The sequence below is a fragment of the Myotis yumanensis genome, unplaced genomic scaffold (assembly GCF_028538775.1).
Source record: "Myotis yumanensis isolate MYYU_CA2020_CCGP unplaced genomic scaffold, mMyoYum1.0.hap1 SCAF_20, whole genome shotgun sequence".
In the NCBI taxonomy this organism is placed as follows: domain Eukaryota; kingdom Metazoa; phylum Chordata; class Mammalia; order Chiroptera; family Vespertilionidae; genus Myotis; species Myotis yumanensis.
The window spans coordinates 15,551,494-15,562,064 of record NW_027223771.1 but is presented as its reverse complement, the minus strand read 5'-3'; the positions used below and the strand labels follow the sequence as shown (position 1 = coordinate 15,562,064).

The following is a 10,571-nucleotide window of genomic DNA, read 5'->3' as shown; positions in this document are numbered from 1 at the left end:
GGGCAAAGGATCTAAATAGGCACCTTTCAAAAGAGGACATTCAGAAAGCCAAGAGACATATGAAAACATGCTCAAAGTCACTAATCATCCGAGAGATGCAAATCAAAACAACAATGAGGTACCATCTCACACCTGTCAGACTGGCTATCATCAACAAATCCACAAACGACAAGTGCTGGAGAGGATGTGGAGAAAAAGGAACACTTGTGCACTGCTGGTGGGAATGCAGACTGGTGCAGCCACTATGGAAGACAGTATGGACTTTCCTCAAAAAACTAAAAATAAAACTCCCATTTGACCCTGTGATCCCACTTCTAGGAATATATCCCAAGAAAACAGAAACACCAATCAGAAAGGATATGTGCACCCATATGTTCATAGCAGCACAATTCACCATAGCTAAGCTCTGGAAACAGCCTAAGTGCCCATCAGCAGATGAATGGATTAGAAAACGGTGGTACATCTACACGATGGAATATTATGCTGCTGTAAAAAAGAAGGAACTCTTACCATTTGCAACAGAATGGATGGAGCTGGAGAGCATTATGCTAAGTGAAATAAGCCAGTCAATTAAGGGAAAATACCACATAATCTCACTCATTCATGGATAATAAAGACCTTTATAAACTTATGAACAAAAATAGATACAGAGGCAGAGCTGCCTCAAACAGACTGTCAAACTGCAGCGGGAAGGCCGGGGAGGTTAGGGGGACAGAAGGGGTGGGGGTAAGAGATCAATCGAAGGACTTATATGCAGGCATATACGCATAACCAATGTACAAAAGACACTGGGGGTAGGGGAGGCCAGGGGATTGTCAAGAGCGGGAGAAAAAAGGAGACATATATAATACTCTTTGTAATACTTTAAGCAATAAAAAAATAATAATAAATAAAAATAAAATGTTTGAGGACCCCTGGTTTACAGGTTCTGGGAGGAACTCCCACATTGCCAAAATCAGGGAGCACATCATACAACTGTAGACCTGAACTTTGGATCTGAGCTTAGTGTCTTTTAAAGGTTCCCAGGCCCAGGGGCTGGAAGTGTGGCAGGACAGTCACAGGACTCCACTATCTCAGAGGCCACAAGAGTGTGAGGCCCTGAAATAAGCTCCACAAAGCAGTACCCCTAAGAGATTCTACATTTGCAGCAATCTGTGGAAACTAAAGTTCTGTTGAGAACTTGGCAACCACCACGAGGATTCATGGGATCTGCCTGTCAGTATCTTTACCCAGCCCCTGGAGATGACCGCATTAGGTCAGGGCCCCAGTCCTAAGGGCACAATTTTGCCTAGTTGGCTATCTTTCAAGGGACTTCTGCTTCCTGTCCCCAAATGGGATCCTCTCCCTTCAAGTTTCATTCCCAGCAGTTGGGAAGAGTTTAAAACCCTATTTCAGACAATGTCCCTCTTTTATTCTCCACCATCGATGGCCCTAGGATCCTGAAAATTAGACTGAAACTTCTCACCAAATACTTTGCCTTGTCTTCTCTGTTGCCTTTAGATACAAAACAAGCCCAGGATTCCCAAGTCCTCCCAGCTCAGCCACACCAACCAAAATCTTACAGGGTGGCATTGCAGCCTGTCACCCTCTTTCACACATCACACCATGTATCACCCACAAGTGACTCACTGTTCTGGACTCAGTGACCTGGGTTTCAGGATCTGACAGGTACCAGCACCCAAGGATGGAGCGTAAATGGAGTAAGGCTGAGTAGAAGTCTTCAAGCAAAACAGAGTCTGGGAGGCACATAGACCTCAATGCTGACTGTTGCTGCTCAACAAGCTTCAGACAAACCACTGCACCGTGGGGACAGGGCCTCTGAAGCCTGGTCCTAGTTGTGACCCAGCGCTGGAGCCTATAGGTTAACAGAACAAAAAGGTCAAAGTGAGTACCTGGAAGCAACACCCAAACCAATCAGCACTGGATAAGACCCCTGGCCTGGGCTTTCATTGGCTAAATGCAGCCATAATTTGGCGCAGTGCACTTTGGGAAACTTACTTTTTCAGGCCCAATGGGTGGAATTAAGATCTCAATCACTGACTGATCATTGCAAATACTGGTGTTGGGGACCCCCGGTGGTGCTGGAAAATGACAAACTTAGGATTTGGGGGCTGATCACAGGTTGCATGGAAGTGTTGTCTGCAACTGATCTCTTGTTTTGAGATGTATTTTTAGATTTCATGAAGTTCAGAATGCTCCCTGAGGTGAAAAGTATTATTTCAATTATTCCTGAGGACCACAAATCTAAATGGATATGTTGTTTTTAAGTTTTTTTTATTTGAATTTTATAGAGAGAATGAAGGAAAGGAAAAGATAAAAGCACTGATTGGTGCCTCCTGCATGGCCCCCACCCACTAGGCTTACACCCAGAAAACTTGGCTTGTGCGTCACAAGGAATCTAACTAGTAACCTTTCTGTGCATGGCACTACACTCAACCAATAGACCCACTCCAGCCATCAGATATTTTATTTTTATCAAAACATCCTATTATTAATAGAAAAATTAGGATAGGAGAAAATGTACATAATCCTCTCCTAGTTGTTTAAAAACAAAATTTTAAAGGGTACATGGCCAACAAATTGTCATTTCCTACATTGTCTGCATGTTTGCAGTCATTACACATTGTGAAACTATGGAACTAAGAGATACTGAATGTTCACTACACGTGCCAAGCCCTGGATTCAATGTTTTACATGAACTATTTCAACATAAATTGCATGATTATAGAGTTAATAAAAGGCAGGGCTGGAAGACAAACCCATCTGTCTCTAACAACAGAGTTCTGGCTTCTACTGTTAGCCTCTGTAACTATTAAGATTGGCTAGATGTTATTATAAATTACAAACAGACCCAAATATTTATTGGTTTTTATATTAAAGAAGGCATCTTCCTTGTTCATGCCACATGATCTCCCTGATTCTCCTGGGACTTGTATAAAGAGAAGCCACCATATACTTACCTCCTGGATATATCAGAGATGTACAGAGATGGTGGCAAGTCTCAGTGCTTCCAGACTTTTCTGTTAGCAGTGACAGGCTTCATTCTCAGCACATTTCATTGGTCAAAGCACTTCACAGGGCTGCAGCAAATTCAGGTGGTCAGGAGGGAAGTCTGACATACTTGATGGCCACATTCATGTGACTACATGGGGCCAGCCTCTTTTGGGGCTGTGTATGGGCGAAGAAGAGCAGTGAAGATTGGTAGGAAGTGACAGTGGAAATTAGTTCAGATGGTTCACTTTCCCCTCATCCAGGTGCATTTTGTCCCAGAGCTGCCCACAACCACCACTGTCTAGATTCAAAGGAGTGGACTTCAATAAGAGGAATTTGGTCAGAAGTCATTGGCCATGAACTCAGAGCCCACTTCTGAGTATGACCTTTAATAAATCCCTGGCTGCCTCGGTTCCCCCACTATGTTCGAGGTGAAGATCCACATATTAAGAATGTTTATTGGAAGGTACAGGACTGCAAGCATTCCAGCATCCATGTTCTTTGAAATTAATATCGGTCACTACTCTGTCTCCTAGTCTCTATCATTTGCATAGCTCAGGTGAGGGCTCCATCAGGTGGGGCTGAATGTAAAAATGCTGACATTAACATCAATGTTGGTCCTAGGTTCCCATACATTTGTGCCTGAACCTGTGCTAAATGTGGTCCCTCCATTGTTCTCTTCATCCCCATTGGAGGAAGCACTGGGCCTAATTTTCCCTCCTTGTCTCAATGTTCCTGAGTGCCCAAGCTCACCCAGTAAATGTTGAGAGTCCAGGGGTCATAAAGTGATGCTCCAAGCAACCCCAGGCACATTCCTTATTAGGTGTCAGCATAGCTTACAAATGGGCAAGGGATTGACCTTCTCTTCAGGGACCAGGAGGACCACCCGGGTATGCCAGCCTTCTCCAGGGTTATCCAGTTCCTCATTCCTAAGGGGGAATTAGGGTCCTAGGATTCTTCACCCTCAGCTTTCCCCCATATGCACCCATCCAGTGGTTCCTTTTCAGGGATTCAGGATCTTCCAGATCCTCCTCAAAGGCTTAGAGTCCACCAAAAACAGTGCCTCCACACTCTATTCTTCAATTCTGCCACCAGTCTTTCCCAATTCTCCAACTTCTCTCAGCCTGCAGTCCTGCAGTTCTATGACCCTTCACTTCATCCATCCATGAAGCTGAGATGGGACCCAAAGGGGTATAACAGTGGCTTGGAAGAGAAGGGGCTCAGCCTGGGGAGCAGAGAAGAACATATTGTCCTCTAAATCACCCCTGTGGAGATTGCCTATGCATTTGTCTGTTGCTGGGGTGCACACATACAATCTCACGGGGAACATGCAGACATCATAAGCACACAAATGCCCAGGTACAGAACACCCCCAGGCAAAGATGGGCTCGCAGGTGCAGGGCTTGTGGCCAGGCTCACACAGATCCAGACTACAGACTCGGACATCACTTTGAGGGGAATACACAAATACACACAGATAAAAACACATGGGAACAAGACAGCATCACGATGCACACTCACAAACACAATGGACACACACAGGCACACACCTGAAGGGACATATGTGGACACAGTAGACAGACACAAAGAAAATAAAAAACACAGATACAATCAGGAACACTCAAAGGGGCAGCAAGTCACACATACAACCAACACTGATAAGCAAAGCAACACTCCCCTTAATGCTGAGACAAACTAATACACTGTTTTAAAGGAAACATTAAGAACTGAGGTGCTGTCTTGACGAGGTAGTACAGTGGGTTGGAGAATCATCTCATAATGCACCTCCCCCCCGCCCCATCCAACACACACACACAATAGATTGTGGATTTGATCCTTGGTTGGGGCATGTATGAAAGGCAATTGATCCATGTTCCTCTTCCATTAATGTTTACTTATTTATCTCCCTGTTTCTCTTTATTCTTTATCTAAAATCAATAAACATATCCTCAGCTGAGGATTAAAAAAGAAAAATGTAATAATTAGGGTATTGAATTTTCAAGAACATAGCATTAAATCCAGAGCAATCTCTCTAGAACAGTTATCAGAGAATCATTTGAATGCAGTCAATGTGTCTTCTTTTCCCTGGGAGGCTAACAGAATCACTATCGCTGATCTCAGAAAAACCCCACATAATTCGTGTCATAGTCATGATCCCCTCCTTGCTTTCATTTAACCACTAAAATATGATGGTTTCTGAATAAAGTCATCCCTTCATTTCCATAACTTAGGTTAGACTTTGAGTGATAAAAATTAACTTATCTTAGTAGTAGCTGTTTCTCAGGGATTCCAACATAACTTTAGGCACTGGAGTGAGGAGAGCCAGTTCTCCCTCCAGGTCCCATGTGGCCATGCACTCCCTGTAGATAACTAGAACCTAGAGGTGCAGGAGTAATGCTCTGAGTAGACCCAGACACCGTCCTCTATTAGTTTTCAGCTTAGCTTTCACATGGGCAAGGGACACCCTCTCCAGGGATGTCCAGTTCCTCATTATTAGTGGGGATTTAGGAGCCTAGAAGTCTTCCCCTCAGCTTTCCCCCACATGCACCCATCTTCACATTCCTTTCCAAGGATCCTGGATCACCCAGCTGCTGCAAGAAGGCACAGTCTTCCACAAACATTTCCAATCCACGCTCTATACCTCCTGTCTGTCATCACAGTCTGCCCCTATTCCCCACCTTGCTACAGCCTGAGGTTCTATGAACTGGCCCTGTGCTTAATTCATACCTGAGATGGGACCTCCAGAGGGACACCAGATGCCCGGATGAGCAGGAGAATAAGGGGCTCAACTGGTGGTGGGGAAGAAAAACAGGTAGTCCTCTACATCACCTCTCCGGAGATTCACTATGACTTGTCAGTGGTTGGGGTGCACAGACTCAGAGAAATATACAGATAACACGAGCACAGAAACATGCAGGTAGAGAACACCCCCAGCCTCTTCTGGGCACTCAGGTGCCGGACTTAGGTCCAGGCTCACATAGACCCACACTGTAGACATAGGCAATACCTTGAGGGGAACACACACAAACACACACACACACACAAACACACACACACACACAGAAACAAACAATTGGGGCCACCCAGACAGTGCCACAGGACACACACACAATGGACACACACACAATGGACACACCCCCATATGCTGGCAGGAATCCCTAAAACCAAATCTGTCCAGGGGCACAACCTCACACCCCATGGTATATTGTCCCTCAGAGTCCAGGCTCCATCACCTCACTCCAGGTGCAAGGGTCTGCTCGGCAAAAGCCAAACTTATGGAGCAGGAAGACCACCTGGAGTTCATCTCCCCAATGTGGTATCATGTTGAGACCAAGCCTCGCCTTCAGGAAATGCTTGTACTTCAGAATGGTCTCACCATTAAAAACACATAGCACCATTTTCTGGAGAATCCATGCTACCTCCAGGACTGGTTGGGCAGTGGTATTTTTAATGAAATGAAAATGGAAAATTATCCAGAAATGCAAAAATAGAGATTCAAACAATGCCCGTGGAGCTTAGGAGAGTGTATGGGCTGCTCAGAGGTACGTGAACTTATTTGAGGTCCTCAAGTATTAGGAGCTGCTCCAGAATGCCTGGGAGGGATCTGGGCTCCTCAACCACCTGAATCCAAAATAGCTCAGTCTCAACCCCTGGCTGGAAGGTGCTGAGACCACAAAGCCCATGTCCAGGCCCAGAGCTTTTCCCAGCCCCTTAGTGTTTAGTCTCAGGGAGCTCAGATGTCATAATTACTTGTGGGTGACTCTTCAGCTTAGCCCCAGTTCCCCACCCTCCACACTGACAGCAGGACCCCTCCCCTCCTGTCCTCTCCCTCACTGTGTGCTCTGCCCTCATGAGAACCCTTATGGCTGGTTCACCACAGGGTCCCTGCCTGGTTTGTGATGGTGTTCGCATGCGTTGACTTGTTTGGTGAAAAAACACACAAATATATTGCTCAGAGAGAAAGAGAGACGAAGAATAGGGAGAGGGAAACACCCATTTTGTGTTCCACTAATTTTATACATTGTTTGATTCTGTTTTTTTAAAAATATATTTTATTGATTTTTTACAGAGAGAAAGGGAGAACGATAGAGAGAAACATCGATCAGCTGCCTCCTGCACACCTCCTACTGGGGATGTGCCCGCAACCAAGGTACATGCCCTTGACCAGAATCGAACCTGGACCCTTCAGTCCACAGGCTGATGCTCTATCCACTGAGCCAAACCAGTTAGGTCATGATTCTTTTTTTAATATAAGCTTTATTTTAAATTTAAAGAAAAACTGAAAACGAGTATTTTTTACAAATTATACCAACACTGAAAACGTAATTTGGGAATGTTGAACATTAGTTCTCAATTCAAAATAATGACATGTCTTGGTGTTGGCTAATGTAAAGTTTATTTAAACCTAGTACTTTTATATAAGCTTAACCATTTCATCCTTCCTAAAATTCAGTGATTATGATTCAACTTTAGAAGGTTAAAGCAATCTTCTATGTAAAACCCCGTATACCTTTTTGAAATACAATATATTTACACCAGCGAGGAAATGATAAAAACCTGTAAAAACCACATGGGACTTGCCGAAAAGGCTGCCTACATACAGAGGGAGCATTTCGCCTCAGCACACACACACACGTGATCCAACAGACTTCCTCACGTTCTCTTACACAGCAACCTGCGTGGTTATAAATGCCGCTCTAGCATGTATGAACTGAAAATAACATGTTTTAAAAGGTCCTTGAAGACACAGGGGAGTGGAATGAGCCCGCACTGAGAGCAGCACCACACAGGCTGTTATGAGGATGTGGCCGAGCTGCCAGCCCAGCTGGCTCTGCCCCTGGGGAAGCAGGCCCCACCCCGTGGGAACAGGGCCCACCCCAGGGAAGCAGGCCCTGCCCTCAGAAAGCTGGTGGAGGACCCAGAAAGACTGATGGTCTTGCCAAAATCGGTTTGGCTCAGTGGATAGAGCATCGGGCTGCGGACTGAAGGGTCCCAGGTTCGATTCCGGTCAAGGGCATGTACTTGGGTTGCGGGCACATCCCCAGTGGGAGATGTGCAGGAGGCAGCTGATCCATGTTTCTCTCTCATCGATGTTTCTAACTCTCTATCTCTCTCCCTTCCTCTCTGTAAAAAATCAATAAAATATATTTTAAAAAAAAAGACTGATGGTCTTTTTGATGATCTCCAAGGCCTCCTGGACCTCGTCCTCCTTGATGACCAGAGGAGGTGGAATCTGATGATGTCGCCATGGGTAGGCTTGGCCAGAAGTCCATTATCTCGAAGGCGCAGGCGCACCTTCCAAGCATCGGAATCTTTGGTTTCCCCGGTGACGGTGGCATCCAGCAGCCCCTTCCCACGCACTGCGGTCACGATGTCCCAGGGCAGCTTCCTGAGCTCATTCTCTTCTTCCAAAACTTCGCAGGCGGCGTTGGCCCCGCGGCTGCCCAGGGGGTTGGCCCTGTACGTGGAGCCGTGCTCCCCAGGCTGGATGGTCAGCATGATCTCGTGGTCACACAGCACCGAACACACGGGGTACAGGCCACCGGAAAGGGCCTTGCCCAGGACGACGGGGTCAGGCCTGACGTTTCCATGGCCGACTGCCAGCCATCGCCCAGTCCTGGCCAGTCCTGTCTGGGTCTCATCCAATAAACAGGACTGGGTGCCTGGCGCAGAGCTCACGCACACCCCTCAGGCAGCCTGGGTCGGGACAATGACACCCGCCTCGCCCTGAATGGGTTAGACCATGAACGCAGCAACGTTTGGATCCTGAAGAGCACGCTCAAGAGCAGGTAGGTTGTTGTAGGGAATGATCTCAAACCCCAGCATGAAGAGACCAAAGCCGTCGTCGCTGCTGGGGTCCGTGGAGCTGTAGATGGCACACAGAGTCCTGCCCCAAAAGTTTCCAGCTGCGAAGACGATCTTGGCTTTGTCCTTGGGGATGCCCTTCACGGTGCAGCCCCACCACCGCGCCAGCTGGCAAGCGGTCTCCCCGGCCTCCACCCTGTCTGTGCTCATGGGGAGAACCTGGTGGTAGTTGAAGAGCTTCGTGACGTTCTCCTCGTCTTTGCCCGGCACGTTGTTGTAGGAGGCCCGCGAGGTCGGCGTCAGCTTCCCCGCCTGGCTCTTCAGGGCAGCCACAATCTTGGGGTGGCAATGCCCTTGGTTGACGGCGCTGTGCACACTCAGAAAACCAAAGCATTTCCTGCCTTCCGCATCCCACAGGGAAATACCTGTCCCTCTCTCCAGGGTGACCAGTAAGAGGTGGTAAAGAGCGTCCCAATATTCACGCAAGATTTGAATTTTGCGTGAGCATTAGCAACGACAAAAATAAAAGCCCAATTTTACTTGGTTTATTGAATCAGATTTTAATATTTGTTACCCTGTGATTTCAATCCCTTCAATTTGATAAGCATTACCAAGTACCAATTATGGCCCAGGAGCAGAGACAATGAAGACCAAGGCTTTGCGTGTGTACCAGCAAAGCTGTGGAGGCCATTTACCCGTTATGCCATTCCATACAAAACCCTATACTGTATACATTTTGAATCAATAAAAAATTTACAATTTTTAATTATAAACCTGTGTTTTCTATCAGAATTACTTCTTGCGTGAATTTTGGGACACCCTTTAGTTGTGAGCGCCATACTTGGCTTCCCCGTTCAAAAAACGTCATCCGACCATAGAGGGCCTTGGACCATCTTCTTAGTCGCCACGGATGTATTAGAAGTCACTGCAGTGTGGGCGCCCCGCCACAGTCTTATGACGAGCTAGCTTGGAAAGAATCGTGTCCGTGGAGCAAGAATTCCACCGACCAGCTACTCTTTCTCCTGCGGTTAAGATGGAAATGCAGATTGCTCAGCCTGGATCCAGGGACGACCTGCTGGGTCCAATAATCCCTGGTGGTGCCTCTGGCTCCAGAACCAGCAGCTATGTCTTGGTGGCAGCACATTGATTCTTGCATGGAGCCTGACTGAGGATGGAACCCACAACCTTGGCACTACTGAGATGATGCTTTAATCAACTGAGCTCTCTGGCCAGGGAGAAACTTATCAGGGGTTTTTAGTAAAATAAGTCACTAATGTATCTGAGAATAGATAGATACCAGAACCACTGGGATGAGAGATAGTTATGGAAGACAACGACAATTCTCGGGTCACACATCCTGGAACCAGAGAGGAGGGAGCCCGATTCTGGGTTGTGTCACCTGACAACTGCCCTCTCATAATCCAGGACCCCTCAGCAGGTATTGGAGAGCTGGTTTCGGCCCAATTCCCTGCAGGCCAGGCCGCAGGACCTCACCTGCCAGAGGGATCCCACTCATTCCACAGACACCCTTGAAGCCAAGGTGCTGCCCCAGGTGGAGCCTAATAGGGAGGGACTTGGGGAGGTTGGCATTAGGCTGTGTCAGACCCGTCTCAGCCAGTCCTACCCCACTTGTCACTTTCTAATTAATTTCCTTTCAATGTGCACAAGTCCATACACCCAGTCACTAGTAAAATATAATGATGTACTACTGAAATATCTTATGTCCATGTTCAATGCCATCATTTTCGCAGTTTGAATGTAGTTATGACATTTAC

General features: G+C 46.8%; 1 pseudogene; it reads right to left on the bottom strand.

Annotated features, from left to right (window-relative positions):
• Window positions 1-8,140: 8,140 nt before the first annotated feature.
• LOC138998590 (ornithine aminotransferase, mitochondrial pseudogene) lies at window positions 8,141-10,312 on the bottom strand (annotated as a pseudogene).
• Window positions 10,313-10,571: the final 259 nt, after the last annotated feature.